This window comes from Bufo gargarizans, chromosome 10, assembly GCF_014858855.1.
Source record: "Bufo gargarizans isolate SCDJY-AF-19 chromosome 10, ASM1485885v1, whole genome shotgun sequence".
Lineage (NCBI taxonomy): Eukaryota > Metazoa > Chordata > Amphibia > Anura > Bufonidae > Bufo > Bufo gargarizans.
In genome coordinates this window covers 45,046,029-45,065,976 of record NC_058089.1, presented here as the reverse complement: position 1 = coordinate 45,065,976, position 19,948 = coordinate 45,046,029, and the positions used below count along the sequence as shown (strand labels likewise).

Here is a 19,948-nt window from a genome sequence, read left to right as displayed (position 1 = left end):
ACATAGGAGGTAATTTGCATATCACTAAAAACGGTATTTTAACACCATAAAAGCGCAGAGAGCTATGGGACCTGGGTACTGCAGATGTGCTAGTGGCCATCTAGCAGCCCATGTCCCCAGCTCTATGCGCTAAATCATGGTGACAGGTTCCCTTTAATTACATAATTCTAATCCACAATCCCCTTATCAGCTTTGTACTAGATGATAACATAAAAACGCTGCAATTTGTCGAAGGCCTCATAATGAATGATCCAGTAATTACTAGTGACTTAATTATCAATGGTTTGTTTGGCCTTAGGCCTCATGCACACAACCGTTTTTTTTTTAAGGTCTGCAAAAACGGGGTCCGTAGGTCCGTGATCCGTGACCCTTTTTTCGTCCGTGGGTCTTCCTTGATTTTTGGAGGATCCACGGACATGAAAAATGAAAAACAAAATCTAAGTCAAGTTTGCCATTGAAATGATAGGAAAAAACGGACACGGATCACGGACGCGGATGACGGACCTATTGACTTGAATGGGTCCGTGAACCTTTGGCCGTGAACAAAATAGGACAGGTCCTATTTTTTTCACGGCCAGGAAAAACGGATCACGGATGCGGCTGCCAAACGGTGCATTTTCCGATTTTTCCACGGACCCATTGAAAGTCAATGGGTCCGTGGAAAAAAACGGAAAATGGAACAACGGCCGTGGATGCACACAACGGTCGTGTGCATGAGGCCTTATTCACACATCAGTGTTTGGTCCGTGATTTCCATCATTGATTGTGACCATAAACCAGGTGTAAATCTTTCCCTAAGGGCTGTTTCACATGAGCGAGTCCATTGCAGGAATCACGCTCCGTGTGCGAGTTTGATCCTCCGCTGTGGACTTGCAGGAACGCACGGCATTATCACGATTTATAATGCTATGTGTCTCTGCTTGACCTTATTTCTACAGAATCATAGTGACAGCTTTATGTCACTATGATTCTGTGGAAAAAAGGCCAAGCAGAGACACATAGCATTATAAATCATGATAATGCCGTGCGCTCCTGCAAGTCCACAGCGGAGGATCAAACTCGCACACGGAGCGTGATTCCTGCAATGGACTCGCTCATGTGAAACAGCCCTAATGCCTTCCGCCTGTGCAGGCTCCACACCTGGTTTGTGCTCACAATCACTGATGGAAATCACTGACTGTGTGAATTAGGCCTCTTGCACACAAATGTTCTGTGTTTTGCTGTCTGCAAATTGCAGATCCGCAAAACACGGATGACGCCCGTGTGTCTTCCACAATTTGCAGAATGAAACAGGCGGCCCATTATAGAAATGCCTATTCTTGTCCGCAAAACAGACAAAAAAAGACATGATCTATAATTTTTGCGGGGCCACGGAATGGAGCAACGGATGCGGACAGCACACAGAGTGCTGTTGTAGAGGCGGAGTACCGCAAAGACTTATAAGTCGTAGCCAAATAGTAGAGAATTGTGGCACACAGTCTCTTTTTATCTGCAGTTAATAATATTTATTGGTATTACATCACATAAAGTTCATGATCCAGTTATGTCATAGGATATTTACAGTGATCACATTCACAGATATAGCGACCGGACGTTTCGGCCCATGGAGGCCTTCCTCAGCGGTCTATTATCATGATGTTGCTGCCTGTCGGGAATGCCGCTGGATCATCTTTTGCGGCCCCGTTGAAGTGAATGGGTCCACACTTGAGCCGTAAAGCATGCGGCTTGGATGCGGAACCAAACCACGGTCGAGTGCAAGAGGCCTTCTACTGTGTAGCAATATGTCACATCTCTCTTCATCCATTTTTGTTAACCAGTTTATTGTCAGTATCCTTTATCCTTAGAGGTGGTACTGAAACAAAATTACTATTAAAATGACCTAGATGCAACATTTAAATTACATTATGATATATACACTATGTATTTTGGAGGGCAACGTAAGGAAAATTCGCATATACGCTTGAGTATAACATCAGGTACTCTAAGGCATTATGTATATGCAAGATAAAAAATTTTATATAATAGTTAAGGGTTGGCGAATGCAAACATAAAAGTTTACAATTTCATATGTTAAACATTAAAGTTTTTAACTCTTTAATCAAAAAATGTGGCTCACTAATTGGTTCAACCAGTCCGGGTACCCAAGATCAATTTTTTTTTAAAAGAAATGATCATGACCACACTGGGTCTCATGTAAATCTCAGTCACACTATCTACTTTTTATACATTTATTAATAATGCATGTCATTAAAGAGTTCACGATCATTTATCCCTAAATATCAAAAATATTTCAGCGGTCTGTCGCTTTTGAGATGGCAGTTAGGTCTTTTAGAGTACTGACATGCAGAGCCTCGCTATTAGGCCTGATGCACACGGCGGTTGCCGTATTGCAGGTCTGCAATACACGGGTACCAGCCGTGTACACCCCACATCACTTGAATGGGTCCGCAATCCAGGAGATGTGATGCGGAACGGAAGCATGGATCGTAAGCTCACGGAAGCACTACGGAGTGCTTCCGTGGTGTTTCTGCCCGCGTCTCCCCACCGCAAAAAAATAGAACATGTTCTATTTTTTACGGTGCGGACAGATCACGGGCCCATTCAATTTGAATGGGTCTTGATCCATCCCGGCCACTGCACGGATGTTGCCCGTGCATTAGGGACCGCAATTTACGGTCCCCAATGCACGGAACAGCCGCACAACGGCCGTGTGCATGAGGCCTTAGTGCCAGCACTGAGAGGTTAATGAGACTATGCGTAACATGAAAGAAACCAGCCACGTTCAGCATGTCAATACTCTAAGGGCTCATGCACACGACCGTATGTAATTTGCGGCTCGTAAAAAACAGATCTGCAAAAAAATACGGATGACATCTGTGTGCATTCCGTATTTTGCGGAACGGAACAGCTGGCCCTTCATAGAACTGCACTATCCTTGTCTGTAATGCAGACAATAATAGGACATGTTGTATCCTTTTGCGGAACGGACATACGGAAACAGAATGCACACAGAGTAAGGCCCCTTGCACACAACCATATGCCCTCCGAGATATACGGTCCGTGAGCTGGCCATATGTCCCGGAGCAGCATTTATCGCATTGTCCTGCACTTATATGATCTTATGAGTGCGAGACAATAGCCCCGTGGGCGGAACAAAGTGCACAGCATCATTGTAATCTATGATGCTGTGTACTACCGTGAGCACGATCAGTGCCGCTCCGGGACATATGGCCTGATCAGACCGTATGTCTCAGAGGGCATACGATCGTGTGCAAGAGGCCTAACTTCTCTTTTCTTGCGGACACTTTGAAGTGAATGGTTCCGCAAAAAAAAGTAACGGACACGGAAAGAATATACGTTTGTGTGCATGAGCTCTAAATGACTGCCTGTCCATAAGTGAGAGATCACTGAAATCTGCAGGTCTGTCACTATACTATGCTGCCCTCAGTGAGGGCAACATATGGCAGATGACAGGTTCCCTTTAAGAGCACCCTCCAATAAAAATGAAATACACAATAAAAGCTAATAGCACAAATCTGCCTTTATCATGCAATACACCGCGAGGCCTTTGTGGTCTCTGTGCTTTTCAGTAAAGCCATAAAAAGAATCCTAAAACATCAATAGTTGCTCTGAATAGTCTCAGAAAGTTGTTCTTGCTCCTGCAGGTGAAATACAGTTTCAACAAAATAATGGCTCCAAAACGAGACTGGCAGAAGCTGGCATTCACGTCAGTTATGTGGTGTCCATGTCACTGGTCAAGTTAAGAAAGTATAACAGGAGCAAGGACCACTACATCAAAATTGGTGAGCAACATTCCGGCATGCGGTGATTGATCTAATACGGTCAGAACTTGAACTATTGTTAACGAGTACAGTTTTAGGGTACATGCATACGACCATATGTATTTTGCACAGATCTGCAAAAAATATGGATGACGTCTGTGCGACTTCCCTGTTGCACAGTTTTTTTTTTTACGGATCCATTGTAACAATGCCTATTCTTGTCCGCAAAATGGACAAGAACAGGACTTGTTCTATCTTTTCTGCCGGACTGCTGAACGGGCATTTGGATGCGGACTAAAAATCCGGTCGTGTGAAAGGGGCCTTAGACTGTAACAATACAAGTGGTGAGAAGGATTGGAGTAGAGTTCATCTACTGAGACCATTTAGAGCAGGCATCCTCAAACTGCGGCCCTCCAGCTGTTGTATAAACTACAACTCCCACAATGCCCTGCTGTAGGCTGATACCTGTAGGCTGTTCGGGCATGCTGGGAGTTGTAGTTTTGCAACAGCTGGAGGGCCGCAGTTTGGGGATGCCTGATTTAGAGCAACTATTGTTCTTCAATTCATTATGTGCAATTCAGGATTTATTTGATGACTTTAAAAACGTTTTTTGTTTCCGTTCCATTTTTGTGGATTCCGTTTGCGGAACCATTCATTTCAATGGTTCCGCCCAAAAAACGGAATGTACTCCATATGCATTCCGTTTCCGTATTTCCGTTCCGCCAAATAATAGAACTTGTCCTATTATTGCCCGCAAAAAACGATCCGTGGCTCCATTCAAGTCAATGGTTCCACAAAAAAAAAAACGGAATGAATATGGAATGCATCCGTATGTCTTCCGTATCCGTTTTGCGGAACCATCTATTGAAAATGTTATGCCCAGCCCAATTTTTTTATGTACTTACTGTTAAAACATTATTCTATGCTTCTGTTTCCTCTCCGCAAAAAACGGATCACAAATGGAAACCAAACGGAAAAACGGAATGACAAAACGGAATGGAAACGTAAACACTACAGAAACAAAAAACGGACTGCAAAACCATACAGTCATGTGCAAGAGGCCTTAGGTTCATAGAGACTGCGAGGGCCCCACAGTATATTGCATTTTAAGAGCAGGATTGTGCTATAAGCTTTTAGACCTCTTTCAGGCGAGCATGTCCTGTGCGGAAATCACGCTCCGTATGTGAGCATGATTTCCCGTTATGGACAATGCTTGTTTCACACGACGAGCGCACGGAATTATAATGGTTTATAGTGGTGTGTGTCTCTGAATGACCTGTATCTACAGAATTATACTGGCATATTGCTGTCAGTATAATTATGTAGAAGTAAGGTCATGCAGAGACACGCAGCATTATAAATCTTTATTTATAATGCTAGGCGCTTCTGTGAAACAAGCAGTGTCCATTACGGGAAATCATGCTCACATACTGAGCGTGATTTCCGCACAGGACACGCTCGTCTGAAATTAGCCTTAGGCCTCATGCACACGGCCGTTGTGCGGCCATTCCGTGCATTGGGGACCGCAATTTGCGGTCCCCAATGCATGGGCAACGTCTGTGCGGCAGTTGGGACGGATCGAGACCCATTTAACTTGAATAGGTCCGTGATCCGTCCGCACTGCAAAAAATAGAACATGTTCTATTTTTTTTGCGGTGCGGAGGCACGGGGAGAAACCCCATGGAAGCACTCCGTAGTGCTTCCGTGGGGTTCCGTGCCTCCGTTCCATACCTCTGGATTGCAGACCCATTTAAGTGGGCCGAAATACTGCCAGGGCCGGGCAACGGCCGTGTGCATGAGGCCTTATTGTGTATACCATTTTTATTGAAGTGTGCTCTTAAAGAGGTATTCCCATCTCAGACATTGGGGGCATATCGCTAGGATATGCCCCCAGTGTCTGATAGGTTTGGGTCCCAAAGTCCTGGATGGCATACCGCACATGCGTGTTCACCCTCCATTCATTCCTATGGGAGCGCCGGAAATATCTGAGTGGCATGCTCGGCTATTTTCAGAAGTCCCATTGAAATTAATAGGAAGCACACCGCGCAAGCGCGGCCACTGCTCCATTCACTTCTTTAGGGCTGACAGAAATAGCCGAGTCAGTGTCGGCTATTTTCGGCGCAGGAATCAAAGAATAAAAAACCTTATTGTCTAGAGTCCACTGTTGAAGGATCTATAGAAGTAGATCCTTCACTGCAAACAAGTTCAGATATTTAGATCTGCACTGCTCATATCCCGAACCAGAAGTCCAAAGCAGCTGGGAAGTTCCTCCTCCCCACACAAGCTCCATAGCAACCAATCAGATTCCTCCTTTTATATTCCAAAGAAGCTGTCAAAAATGAAAAGGTGGAATCTGGTTGGTTGCTATGGGCAACTAAGCCAGTTCTACTTTACACCAGTTTGATAAATGACCCCATATGTGTTTCCAATCCCTTTTTTATATCACCTATATGTGTGGAGCAGATTTACTGCAACCTAATGGCCTGGATATAGACCTGGATCTAAAACCATGCATTAATTGAAGTGAACAGAGGAAAGTGTGGTCTCAGGACTAGTTTTTATACATGAAAGGGTGTGTTTATTATAAGCAGAAGGGTGGGTTATATGTAAAACCAAGTATGGTACTGAGTAATGATGTTAAGGGGGAACTCCAAAGAGGATGCAATAATAGTGTGGGTTCAGCATGCATGTGGAACCTTTATTCCCTGAATTTAATGGAGGCACCAGTGAATGTGATATTTAGTGTTAGGTTCCTGTCCTAAAGAGATTTCCTTAACGCTGGCGGACAGGCACAAATAATTTTGTAAAAAATGTATTTGCCAAGAATTTCACATTTATAATGCAGCATTAGCATTTTACATTATCTATAGTGAGTATGGCACTATTGTATTTACTTTGTTATTTGTGTTTGCAGAGTGCTGTTGCTTTTTTGTTTTTGTGCTTCCAGCCATGGCGACGTGCGCACAGGGATGTGCTGACTAACCCCCAATTTTATTTTCATTCCAAAGAGGATTGGTAGCCAGAAAGGTGATCAGTTTAAAGGGACTGAAATTGTTTTATGCATTATACATGCATTTTTAGTAGTGATTTTACATTTGTTATGTATGTCTGTCTGTTTTATTTATTGGTACTTGTGATTAATAAGGAATTGGTATTTTTACCATTTGAATGAGCTATGTAGGACCCGCCCATATGAAAATAGGGGCGTTATTTAAGATCGAATAACATGGAAAATACTAAGGCCCTTAAAAAATGCTGGTGAAACCTGGGTTGGGCTTGCGAGGACATCTGATGTTTATAGGCGTGTTTTATATAATAATCTGTAAGTATAATAAATATCCTTAGCTGAACCTAGTGTTGCAGTACTTCACTATCTTGGATCTTCTCCGGTTTGTCTCTGAGAGGGATTACAAGAGGAGAAAACCAGGAGACAGAGATGCAACGTGGCCAGCTTGGTAGTTGAAAAGAAAAGAAAAGAAAAAAAAATATATATATATATTTTTTCAATTTAATCATTTGAATGCCCACTGACTAGAAGGCCCCTTTCACACGGGCGAGAATTCCGTGCGGGTGCAATGAGTGAGATGAACGCATTGCACCCGCACTAAATCCTGACCCATTCACTTCAATGGGGCTGTGCACATGAGCGGTGATTTTCACTCATCACTTGTGCGTTGCGTGAAAATCGCAGCATGTTCTATTTTTTGCGTTTTTCACGCAATGCAGGCCCTATAGAAATGAATGGGGATGCGTGAAAATCACATAGCATCCGCAAGCAAGTGCAGATGCAATGCAATTTTCACGCATTGTTCCTAGAACATGATGTTAGTAAATTGATAAAAGTCAATTTACTTTATAATTTTCCCTTATAACATGGTTATAAGGGAAAATAATAGCATTCTTAGGCCTCATGCACACGACAGTTTTTTTTCACGGCCTGCAAAAACGGGGTCCATGATCCGTGACCGTTTTTTCGTCCGTGGGTCTTCCTTGATTTTTGGAGGAACCACGGACATGAAAAAAAAGTAGTTTTGGCGTCCGCCTGGCCGTGCGGAGCCAAACGGATCCGTCCTGAATTACAATGCAAGTCAATGGGGACGGATCCGTTTGACGTTGACACAATATGGTGCAATTGCAAACGGATCCGTCCCCATTGACTTTCAATGTAAAGTCAGGAGTCCCTTACATTATAAGTCTGGACGGATCCGCTTGCCTCCGCACGGCCAGGCGGACACCCGAACATAACTTGAAGCGTCCCCATCACCATGGGAACGCCTCTATGTTAGAATATACTGTCGGATATGAGCTACATCGTGAAACTCATTTCCGACAGTATATTCTAACACAGAGGCGTTCCCATGGTGATGGGGACGCTTCAGGTTAGAATATACTGAAAAACAGTGTACATGACTGCCCCCTGCTGCCTGGTAGCACCCGATCTCTTACAGGGGGCCGTAATCAGCACAATTAACTCCTCAGGTGCCGCACCTGAAGGGGTTAATTGTACTATCATATCCCCCTGTAAGAGATCAGGGCTGCCAGGCAGCAGGGGGCAGACCCCCCCCCCCCTCCCCAGTTTGAATATCGTTGGTGGCACAGTGTGCGCCCACCATCGGGCCCCCCCCTTCCTCCCTCTATTGTTATAAATCGTTGGTGGCACAGTGTGCGCCCACCATCGCCCCCCCCACTTACTCCCTCTATAGTTAAAAATCGTTGGTGGCACAGTGTGCGCCCACCATCGGCCCCCCTCTCTCTATAGTAGTAACAACCATTGGTGGCAGTGTGCGGCCTCCCATTCCCCCCCATCATTGGTGGCAGCGGAGTTCCGATCGGAGTCCCAGTTTAATCGCATCCCTCGTTGCCATGGTTACTTAGCAATAGTACAATTGTAGAAGATTCATACTTACCTGCTTGCTGCTGCGATGTCTGTGACCGGCCGGGAGCTCCACCTACTGGTAAGTGAAAGGTCTGTGCGGCGCATTGCTAAAGAACTGTCACTTACCAGTAGGAGGAGCTCCCGGCCGGTCACAGACATCGCAGCAGCAAGCAGGTAAGTATGAATCTTCTACTGTTGTACTATTGCTAACTTAGTAACTTAGTAGCCATGGTTACCGATCGGAGCCCCAGCGATTAAACTGGGACTCCGATCGGAACTCCGCTGCCACCAATGATGGGGGGGGGGGGGGGGTGGGAGGCCGCACACTGCCACCAATGGTTGTTACTACTATAGAGAGAGGGGGGGGGGGCGATGGTGGGCGCACACTGTGCCACCAACGATTTTTAACTATAGAGGGAGGAAGGGGGGGCGATGGTGGGTGCACACTGTGCCACCAACGATTTATTACAATAGAGGGAGGGAGGGGGGGGGCGATGGGGGGCGCACACTGTGCCACCAACGATATTCAAACTGGGGAGGGGGGGGGGGGTCTGCCCCCTGCTGCCTGGCAGCCCTGATCTCTTACAGGGGAATATGATAGTACAATTAACCCCTTTAGGTGAAGGGGTTAATTGTGCAATCATATCCCCCTGTAAGAGATCGGGTGGTGCCAGGCAGCAGGGGGCAGTCTTGTACAAAGTTTGCAGTGTATTCTAACTAGAAGCGTCCCCATCACCATGGGAACGCTTCTGTGTTAGAATATACTGTCGGAAATGAGTTTTCACGAAGTGAAAACTTAGATCAGAAAAAGCTTTTATGCAGACGGATCTTCGGATCCGTCTGTATGAAAGCAACCTACGGCCACGGATCACGGACACGGATGCCAATCTTGTGTGCATCCGTGTTTTCACGGACCCATTGACTTGAATGGGTCCGTGAACCGTTGTCCGTCAAAAAAATAGGACAGGTCATATTTTTTTGACGGACAGGATACACGGATCACGGCCTCGGCTGCAAAACGGTGCATTTTCCGATTTTTCCACGGACCCATTGAAAGTCAATGGGTCCGCGAAAAAAAAACGGAAAACGGCACAACGGCCACGGATGCACACAACGGTCGTGTGCATGAGGCCTTAATACTAAAATGTGCCTTGAGGGGTTAAAAAAAATATATAATTAACTCACCTCATCTACTTCTTCACACAGCTGGCATCGTCTTCTTTCAGGACCTGCAAAAGGACCTTTGATGACGTAATCCTTCTATCTTCATTCAGCAGGACCTGCACTGACGTCACCGCGCTCACCACGTGGTGAGTGCGATTACGTCATCAAAGGTCCTTTTGCAGGTCCTGAAAGAAGGACCTGAAGGCACATTTTACTAAGCATACTGTATTAAGAATGCTATTATTTTCCCTTATAACCATGTTATAAGGGAAAATAATAAAATGAATAGAACACCTAACCCAAAAATTATCCAACAACTCCAGTGCACTTCGATTGAGCGTGCCGAGGTATGTAGTCACACTCCCAAATAAATCAAAAATTCCTCTGCGGACAGGGTATTCTAAAATTAAAATGTAACTTTTACTAGATATGCCATAAAATAATATGTCAATAAGATTAAAAATAACAGCAAAAACAGTGAGCAAATCAAAAAGACTGAACCACTACCAATACACCCTACTATTATCTTGTCATACCCTCAGATCCAGTCTAGTCGCCTGAGGACAGATCACAAAAATACAGTCTTACCGCCTCCAGACATATAGATTGCAGATGGGTATCAGGTGTGTGATAAAAGAGTATCCTTAAGGGTCCATTCACACGTCCGTTTTTTCTTTCCTGATCTGTTCCGTTTTTTAAGGAACAGATCAGGACCAGATCTGGACCCATTCATTTTCAATGGGTCCTGGAAAAAATCGGACAGCACAATGTGTGCTGTCCGTTTCCGTTGTTCCGTTCCGCATGTCCGTTTAAATATAAAACATGTCCTATTCTTGTCCTGAAAAATCGGATCCTGGTACAATACAAAGTCAATGGATCCGCAAAAAACGGATGACATTCGGATGTCATTCCGTATGTCATCCGTTTTTTGCGGATTCCGTTCCTGGAAACACATAACAAATTTTTTTTTTTTTTTCAATTTTTTTTCAAAGAAATCCAAACAACTTTATTTGATTATTGAAATGTATACATGTTTCAGTTTTTTGCGGATCCGCAAAAAACGGATGACATACGGAAACATTTTCAGGAACAACGGATCTGCAAAAAACGGACCGTTTTTCAGGATGAAAAAAAACAGGACGTGTGAATGGACCCTAAGGCTGGTTTCACACGGGCGTGACGGATTTGATCCGGATGCGTTCAGGGTGCGTTCAGTGAAAATGCTGCGATTTTGGCACTAAAACAAGTCAGTTTTGTCTGCGATTGCGTTTAGTTGTTCAGTTTTTTCCGCGCGGGTGCAATGCGTTTTGATGCGTTTTTCACGCACGTGATAAAAAACTGAAGGTTTACAAACAACGTCTCTTAGCAACCATCAGTGAAAAACGCATCGCACCCGCACTTGCTTGCGGATGCAATGCGTTTTTCACGCAGCCCCATTCACTTCTATAGGGCCAGGGCTGCGTTACAAACGCAGAATATAGAACATGCTGCGATTTCAAAGCATTGCAGAAGTGATGCGTGAAAAAAAATGCTCATGTACACAGACCCATTGAAATAAATGGTGCCGGATTCAGTGCGGGTGCTATGCATTCACGTCACGCATGGCGAGCTATATGTCTTATGCTGGCCCCCCTCATGGCCCTATGTGTCATAGCACACATCCCCTATAACAGCGTACTTCACAGATCCACCCCATAACAGTGCCATCCACAGGTCCCCCATAACAGCGTCCTCCACAGATCCCCCATAACAGTGTCTCCAATCCCATACAGCGTCCTCCACAGATCCCCATAACAGCGTCCTCCACAGATCCCCCATAACAGCGTCCTCCACAGATCCCCCATAACAGCGTCCTCCACAGATCCCCCATAACAGCGTCCTCCACAGATCCCCCATAACAGCGTCCTCCACAGATCCCCCATAACAGCGTCCTCCACAGATCCCCCATAACAGCGTCCTCCACAGATCCCCCATAACAGCGTCCTCCACAGATCCCCCATAACAGCGTCCTCCACAGATCCCCCATAACAGCGTCCTCCACAGATCCCCCATAACAGCGTCCTCCACAGATCCCCCATAACAGCGTCCTCCACAGATCCCCCATAACAGCGTCCTCCACAGATCCCCCATAACAGCGTCCTCCACAGATCCCCCATAACAGCGTCCTGCACAGATCCCCCATAACAGCGTCCTCCACAGATCCCCCATAACAGCGTCCCTCCACAGATCCCCCATAACAGCGTCCTCCACAGATCCCCCTATAACAGCGTCCTCCACAGATCCCCCATAAACAGCGCCCTCCACAGATCCCCCATAACAGCGCCCTCCACAGATCCCCCATATAACAGCGCCCTCCACAGATCCCCCATATAACAGCGCCCTCCACAGATCCCCCATATAACAGCGTCCATCCACAGATCCCCCACAACACAGTGCCATCCACAGATCCCCCACAACACAGCGCCATCCACAGATCCCCCACAACACACCGCCATCCACAGATCCCCCACAACACAGCGCCATCCACAGATCCCCCACAACACAGCGCCATCCACAGATCCCCCACAACACAGCGCCATCCACAGATCCCCCACAACACAGCGCCCTCCACAGATCCCCCACAACACAGCGCCATCCACAGATCCCCCACAACACAGCGCCATCCACAGATCCCCCACAACACAGCGTCATCCACAGATCCCCCATAACTATGTCATACCCAGCCGCGTCATCGGCTCATATGGGAAAATCCAAGCAAATAGACCTTTAGCACAATTCCCTTAAAATATTGCATCGCATATCGTTATCGCAATTTTTAGGGCCCTAGTCGCAATCGCACAAAATTCCCATATCGTGCAGCCCTAGTATGCACACGGAGTAACTTCCGTTTTTTTGCGGACCCATTGAAATGAATGGTTCCGCATGCGGTCCGCAAAAAAACGGAACGGACACGGAAAGAAAATACGTTTGTGTGCATGAGCCCTTAGTTTGCTTCTAACTGTATATGGTACTGCAGTCCTTATGATATGCTCTATTATGTGTAACTATACAATGCTATTGCTGGGGAAGGGGGGGGGGGGGGGTTATGGCTTGTTCCTTTTTTTTTTAAATATTTGTGTTTTCTTTGTATGTTTGAAAAAGTATTTTAGTCACACTTTGTATTATTAAAAAATGAAAAATATATTTTATCAGATAAGAAATTAGAACCACAAATGCTAAAATAAAAATGACATAGAAATAAACCCTCCTATCCCTGAAAAAGGTGCAAAAATGTATTACAAAACTAAGCTGAAAAAAAGTAAAGACTCTCAAAGATGCATGTGCCCAAAAAAATAAAAAAAAATAAATAAATGAAAATGTGTGGTCAGGACGAAGGGTAAATGGACCAGTTAAAATCCTTTTTATGAGGTCACAAACAGAAATGCATATCACAGATCAATGGTATATCATTTCAGAGTGAACATCCATAAAGTATAACAATCAAATTTTAGACACATGGGTGCAGGTTTCAAGACTCATTACTCATTACAGACAAGGATAGGACTGTTCTATTATGGACCGGACGTTCCGCAAAATCCGGAACACACACGGCCAGTATCCGTGTTTTGCAAATCCACAAATTGCAGACCACAAACAGGCTATGGTGGTGTGCATGAGCCCTAAAATAGTCAAAAGTCAGAAAGGTGCCTTTCAGACACACATGTGCTGGTTTCAAAACAGAAATTTTGTTTAGATTATCGTGTGGATTTCTCTGCGTTTCCGTTTTAATTGCGGATTTTGATGCGGTTCTGGCTTGATTTCTCTCTTTGCACTGCGTTATAGCTGCACAAAATAACAAATCAGTATAAACAATGAACTTGACATTTGTCAAATCTCATTCACATTTCTGGTACTGTCATACCCTGTGCGTGATCTGCAAAGTGTGCAGGTAACCAAAGGCACATGCTTATTTGTATGAAAAAAAATCGGGGGAAATGGACATAAATCTGCACTATTAATTGAGATTTTTGTGCAGATTTTCTGTTTAATGCTAACAACCCCATTGAGGTCTACGAGGAAAACGACTCTGCATAAGGTGCGGAACCTTACAAACAATTGACATGCTGTGGATTTTAAAATCCAGATGGCAGGTCAGTTTCCTCTCATACAAAATACGCAATGTGTACATGGGATTTCACCAGTGTCATTAACTTTGCTTGTTCTGTATTTTGCTGTGGCTTTTCAGTGCGGAAAAACTGCAAATATGTGCAAAAAGTGTGCAGGTTGCCTAATGGGACAACCCCTTAAACATATAGGGGCACATTTATTAAGACCGGCGTCTTGATAAAGCCCTGCGCTGGCGGTGGTTCCGCCGAAGTTATAAAGAGGCGCCGGCCTGTACATAACTTCGGCGGATCCTCCACCAGTTCTAAATGTAAGAGTTGAATGGGTCTGGATCTGTCTGTGGCTGCCGCACGGATATTGTCCCTGCATTGGGGACTGCAAATTGCAGCGTGGACGAGGCCTTAAATATAGGATACGTTTTTTCCCTAATTTTTCTGTTCTGATGGACCATAAGAACTAAAAAATATATGTGATGTGAACCGGCCTGACTGCCCCCACAATGATGCCATTACTCAGTATAATGCTGCATTAGTGCCCTGACAGTGTAACGTCCCTTTAATACAGTAAAATGCCCCCAAACACGGAGTACAACGCCCCACTAGTTCCCCCACACAGTATACTGTTCTTTGACGCCCCTCACACAGCGCAACGCTCTGTTAATGGACCAGTTACACAAAATCAGGAACTACGACTCCCAACAAAATCGGGAACATGGGAGTTTGTACCACAAACGACATAGTAGTGACTACTGCGATTGCTCCACGCCCATGAAGTCACTCCACCCGCCTCACCTTGATTACACAGCCAATCACATCCGTTGTTTCATTGTGGCGGCGGGTGAAGAGTAGTGTGAAGGACGCGCGGTTATTGGCTGCCTGCGTTTACCTCGTTCATTGGCTGAGCTGTAGTGTGTGGGCGGGGCTAGATGCAGCAAGGAAGTGGTGCTTGTTTTCATGAAGGTGCGGTGTGTGCAGTGGATGCTGCAGGGCTCGTCGTGTGCCGCGCACTGGGCGGTATGTACCTCGTCCCACAGCCCCGTGCACATTAGTGTGAAGAGCTGCAGTCCATGCAGGCGCTGCAATCACCTGTAATTCTGCTTTATGGACCAGTCAGCACTTTCTGGATACGTTAGTGCTTGTAAGGCTGTGTTCATATGAGGCTGCAAAACCTGGGATCGTAAAAATGTGAATAAATGTCACAAGGAAGTAAGGGATATTGTGAGGAATCGGGGATATGGGGGTGCTGACGTGCCCCAAATGTGCAGTTTTCCAAATTTTTATTTCTGCCAGTAACCACTTTCTAATCCTCTCTCATTCGGCGTGTTTGGCCATTGATTTCAGTTGCCCTTTCACTATATTTACATGGCAGATGATTCACGCTGAAAATGATGGAGCGATCCTGGAAGAGGCAGGTGTACGAGGCTTCCTCCAGCATCTTCATGTGGGTCTGCGCCGTTCAGTGGGCGCTGATGCGTGCGAGGCTCGTATTAGGCTGTGGTTTTCTTTGCATCCAATTGGAACCCATTCATTTCAATGGGGATGCCAAAAATTGTGTGCTGTCCGCATCCATATGTCTGATCTGCAGTCCCGCAAAAAACAGATGCAAAACGGACATCACACGGATATATTTTTTGCGCATCTGCATTTTCAAGACAGCAAAATACATGTGGTCGCGTCAATGTGCCCTTAGCATGGATTTTGGCACTGAATCTGTTCTGAAACCAATGCCAAAAAGCACAAGGTGTGAACATACCTTTATCTGTTAATTTAGGGGGTACTATATCTCCTTACAGGGCCCCGTGATCAGCATGAGGAGGCTTATAGGCGATACATGAGGGAAGAAAGGCATGCACGTGAGCTCCACCAGATGTAAGGCGGCTATCCTAGAAGTCCTTTAAAATAAACCTTTTATTCATCCCTGCTGTACAGATTTCAAATCTCTGCCGGGGACAATTCCGTGTCTGTATGAGGCAGATGTCACACGATGTATAGTAACATAGTCTATAAGGCTGAATAAAGACATTTGTCCATCCAGTTCGGCCTGTCATCCTGCAAGTTGATCCAGAGGAAGGCCAAAAAAAAAACTGAGGTAGTAATGAATATCCTCACTTTAGGGGAAAAAAAATCGTTCTTGACTCCCATCCGGCAATCGGAATAACTCCTTGGATCAACGACCCCTCTCTAGTAGCTGTAGCCTGTAATATTATTAAGCTCCTGAAATACATCCAGGCCCCTCTTGAATTCCTTTATTGTACTCATCATCACCACCTCCTCAGGTAGAGAGCTCCATAGTCTCACTGCTCCTACCGTAAAGAATCCTCTTCTATGTTTGTGTACAAACCTTCTTTCCTCCAGACGCAGAGGATGTCCCCTCGTCACAGTCACTGTCCTGGGAATAAATAGATGACGGGATAGATCTCTGTACTGACCCCTGATATATTTATACATATTAATTAGATCTCCTCTCAGTCGTCTTTTTTCTAAAGTGAATAACCCTAATTTTGATAATCTTTCAGGGTACTGTAGTTGCCCCATTCCAGTTATTACTTTAGTTGCCCTCCTCTGGACCCTCTCCAGCTCTGTAATGTCAGTCTTGTTCCCAGGAGCTCAGAACTGTTCACAGTACTCCATGTGTGGTCTGACTAGTGATTTGTAAAGTGGTAGGACTATGTTCTCATCACGGGCATCTATGCCCCTTTATCTTATTGGCCTTGGCAGCAGCTGCCTAACACTGGTTTTTACAGCTTAGTTTGCTGTTCACTAAAATTCCTAAAGTCCTTTTCCATGTTAGTGTTACCCAGTGTTTTACCATTTAGTATGTACAGGTGACTTGCATTATTCCTTCCCATGTGCATAACCTTACATTTGTCAGTATTAGGGCTGTTTCACACGAGCGGATGCCGTGCGTGGCATCCGCTGCGTGAATGACAGCCAAGACCCGATGCGGACAGCAGAAGCACGGAGCAGTAACATGACTGATAATGCTCCGTGCCTCTCTGTGATCTCTTTACTATGAAATTACAGTGACAACTTTATCTCACTGTGATTTCGTAGTAAAGAGGTCACAGAAAGGCACGGAGCGTTATCAGTCATGTTAATGCTCCGTGCTTCTGCTGTCTGCATCAGGTCTTGGCTGTCATTCACGGAGCGGATGTCACGCATGGCATCCGATCGTGTGAAACAGCCCTTAGGCTACTTTCACACTGGCGGCACGTACCTCCGGCAGGCTGTTCCGTCGGGTGAACAGCCTTTTTGGATCCATCCTGCTGCTAGTGACAGTGTGCCCCCGGACTGCCGCTCTGTCCCCATTGACTATAATGGGTGCGGGGCTGAGGCACGGCAGCGCATGGCGAGAGGCTGCCAGAATAAATGTCGGACATGTCGTAGTTTTATTCTGGCAGCCTCCGTCCCTGCCCCCATTATAGTCAATGTGGATGGAGCGGCAGTCCAGGGGCACACTGTCACTAGCAGCAGAACGGATCCAAAAGGCTGTTCACCCAACGGAACAGCCTGACGGAGGTCCGTGCCGGTAGTGTGAAAGTAGCCTTAAACCTCTCCGGCCACTTCTGTGCCCAAGTCTCCAATCTATCCAGATCCCTCTGTAGCAGTATACTGTCCTCTTTAGTGTTAATTACTTTACACAGTTTAGTGTCTTCTACAAGATCATTAATAAATATATTGAAGAGAATAGGGCCCAATACTGACCCCTGAGGTACCCCACTAGTGACAGTGACCATATGAGTGTGTACCGTTAATAACCACCCTCTGTTTTCTATTACTGAGCCAGTTACTTACCCACATACAGACGTTTTCTCCCAGTCCGAGCATTCTCATTTTATATACTGACCTTTTATGTGGTATAGTGTCAAATGCTTTGGAGAAGTCCAGATATACGACATCCATTGATTTGCCGCTGTCAAGTCTAGAACTTACCTCCTCATAGAAACTGATTAAATTAGTTTGGCATGACCGATCCCTCACGAAGCCACTGCTGATATGGCGTTATTTGCTTATTTCCGTTGAGATGCTCTAAGATAGCATCTCTCAGAAAACCTTCAGTTTACCCACAACAGATGTGAAACTTACCGGCCTATAGTTAGAATTTGCTTTCACGTGAACATGGCCTTACGGTGCACCTACAGCGTCTCTGGTTTCCCTGTAGTCGCAGGTCACCTTCCCAAATGACAGCCCAACCCTAATGTGACGTTGGTTATCCTAGCTGCAGCGTAACAGCCCGTGTGCAGGGGAATCCATTAAAAAGTGATCTAATGCCAAGTCATAGATACCGGTCATGGAATCATAATTTTGGAGGACGTAAGGGCACCATACCCCTTTAGTACTACTGGGTGATTGCAGTCAGCGTAAGGCCTCATGCACACGACCGTTTTTTTTAAGGTCCGCAAAAACGGGGTCCGTAGGTCCGTGATCCGTGACCGTTTTTTCGTCCGTGGGTCTTCCTTGTTTTTTGGAGGATCCACGGACATGTAAAATGAAAAAAAAATCTAAGTCAAGTTTGCCATTGAAATGATAGGAAAAAACGGACACGGATGCCAATCTTGTGTGCATCAGTGTTTTTTCACGGACCCATTGACTTGAATGGGTCCGTGAAAAAAATAGGACAGGTCATATTTTTTTCACGGCCAGGAAACACGGATCACGGATGCGGCTGCCAAACGGTGCATTTTCCGATTTTTCCACGGACCTATTGAAAGTCAATGGGTCCGTGAAAAAAAACGGAAAACGGCACAACGGCCATGGATGCACACAACGGTCGTGTGCATGAGGCCTAAATCTGACATGAGAAGCAAGAAGCTGTTCAAAGCTTGGAGTGGCACAGGTTTCCTGTGAGCAGAAGTCCATGGCGGGTTATGCTCACCAGCCGTGTTTGTTGGATCTAACACAAACTTCTCTTCTTTTACTTAAGTAAAGGTCCTTTACATGAACCAGTGTATTATCGGGAACAAAGCAAACATTCCTGATAATTTCCTGATCATCAGTAGAGATGAGAAATGCTTTTACATGCAGCAATCATCTCCTCTGTATGGGGACAAGAAGATCATTGTTAGGCCTCCTGCACACGACAGTTTTTTTTCACGGTCCGCAAAAACGGGGTCCGTGATCCGTGACCGTTTTTTCGTCCGTGGGTCTTCCTTGATTTTTGGAGGATCCACGGACATGAAAAAAAAGTCGTTTTGGTGTCCGCCTGGCCGTGCGGAGCCAAACGGATCCGTCCTGAATTACAATGCAAGTCAATGGGGACGGATCCGTTTGATGTTGACACAATATGGTGCCATTTCAAACGGATCCGTCCCCGTTGACTTTCAATGTAAAGTCTGGAGTTCTTTTATACCATCGGATTGGAGTTTTCTCCAATCCGATGGTATATTTTAACTTGAAGCGTCCCCATCACCATGGGAACGCCTCTATGTTAGAATATACTGTCGGATATGAGCTACTTCGTGAACCTCAGATCCGACAGTATATTCTAACACAGAGGCGTTCCCATGGTGATGGGGACGCTTCAGGTTAGAATACACTACAAACTTTGTGCAAGACTGCCCCCTGCTGCCTGGCAGCACCCGATCTCTTACAGGGGGATATGATAGCACAATTAACCCCTTCAGGTGAGGCACCTAAAGGGGTTAATTGTACTATCATATTCCCCTGTAAGAGATTAGGGCTGCCAGGCAGCAGGGGGCAGACCCCCCCCCCCCCCCCAGTTTGAATATCGTTGGTGGCACAGTGTGCGCCCACCATCGCCCCCCCCTCCCTCCCTCTATTGTAATAAATCGTTGGTGGCACAGTGTGCCCCCACCATCGCCCCCCCTCCCTCCCTCTATTGTATTAAATCGTTGGTGGCACAGTGTGCCAACCACCATCGGCCCCCCTCCCTCCCTCTATTGTATTAAATCGTTGGTGGCACAGTGTGCCAACCACCATCGCCCCCCCCTCCCTCTATAGCAGTAACATTGGTGGCCGTGTGCGGTCTCCCATTCCCCCCCCCCCATCATTGGTGGCAGCGG

At 45.8% G+C, this 19,948-nt stretch overlaps 2 protein-coding genes across 3 annotated transcripts in view; one reads left to right on the top strand and one right to left on the bottom strand.

Moving 5' to 3' along the window:
* The window catches only part of GNG3 (G protein subunit gamma 3), a 32,218-nt gene extending 17,467 nt beyond the window's left edge, over nucleotides 1–14,751 (bottom strand). The window contains exon 1 of the mRNA XM_044270469.1: nucleotides 14,718–14,751. The gene's annotated coding sequence lies outside the window, so the exon portion shown is untranslated. The remainder of the gene's footprint in view (nucleotides 1–14,717) is intronic.
* Nucleotides 14,752–14,829: 78 nt separating this feature from the next.
* Nucleotides 14,830–19,948, top strand: part of BSCL2 (BSCL2 lipid droplet biogenesis associated, seipin) — an 85,951-nt gene continuing 80,832 nt past the window's right edge. For both annotated transcript variants that reach the window (XM_044270436.1, XM_044270435.1), the window contains exon 1: nucleotides 14,830–14,939. The gene's annotated coding sequence lies outside the window, so the exon portion shown is untranslated. The remainder of the gene's footprint in view (nucleotides 14,940–19,948) is intronic.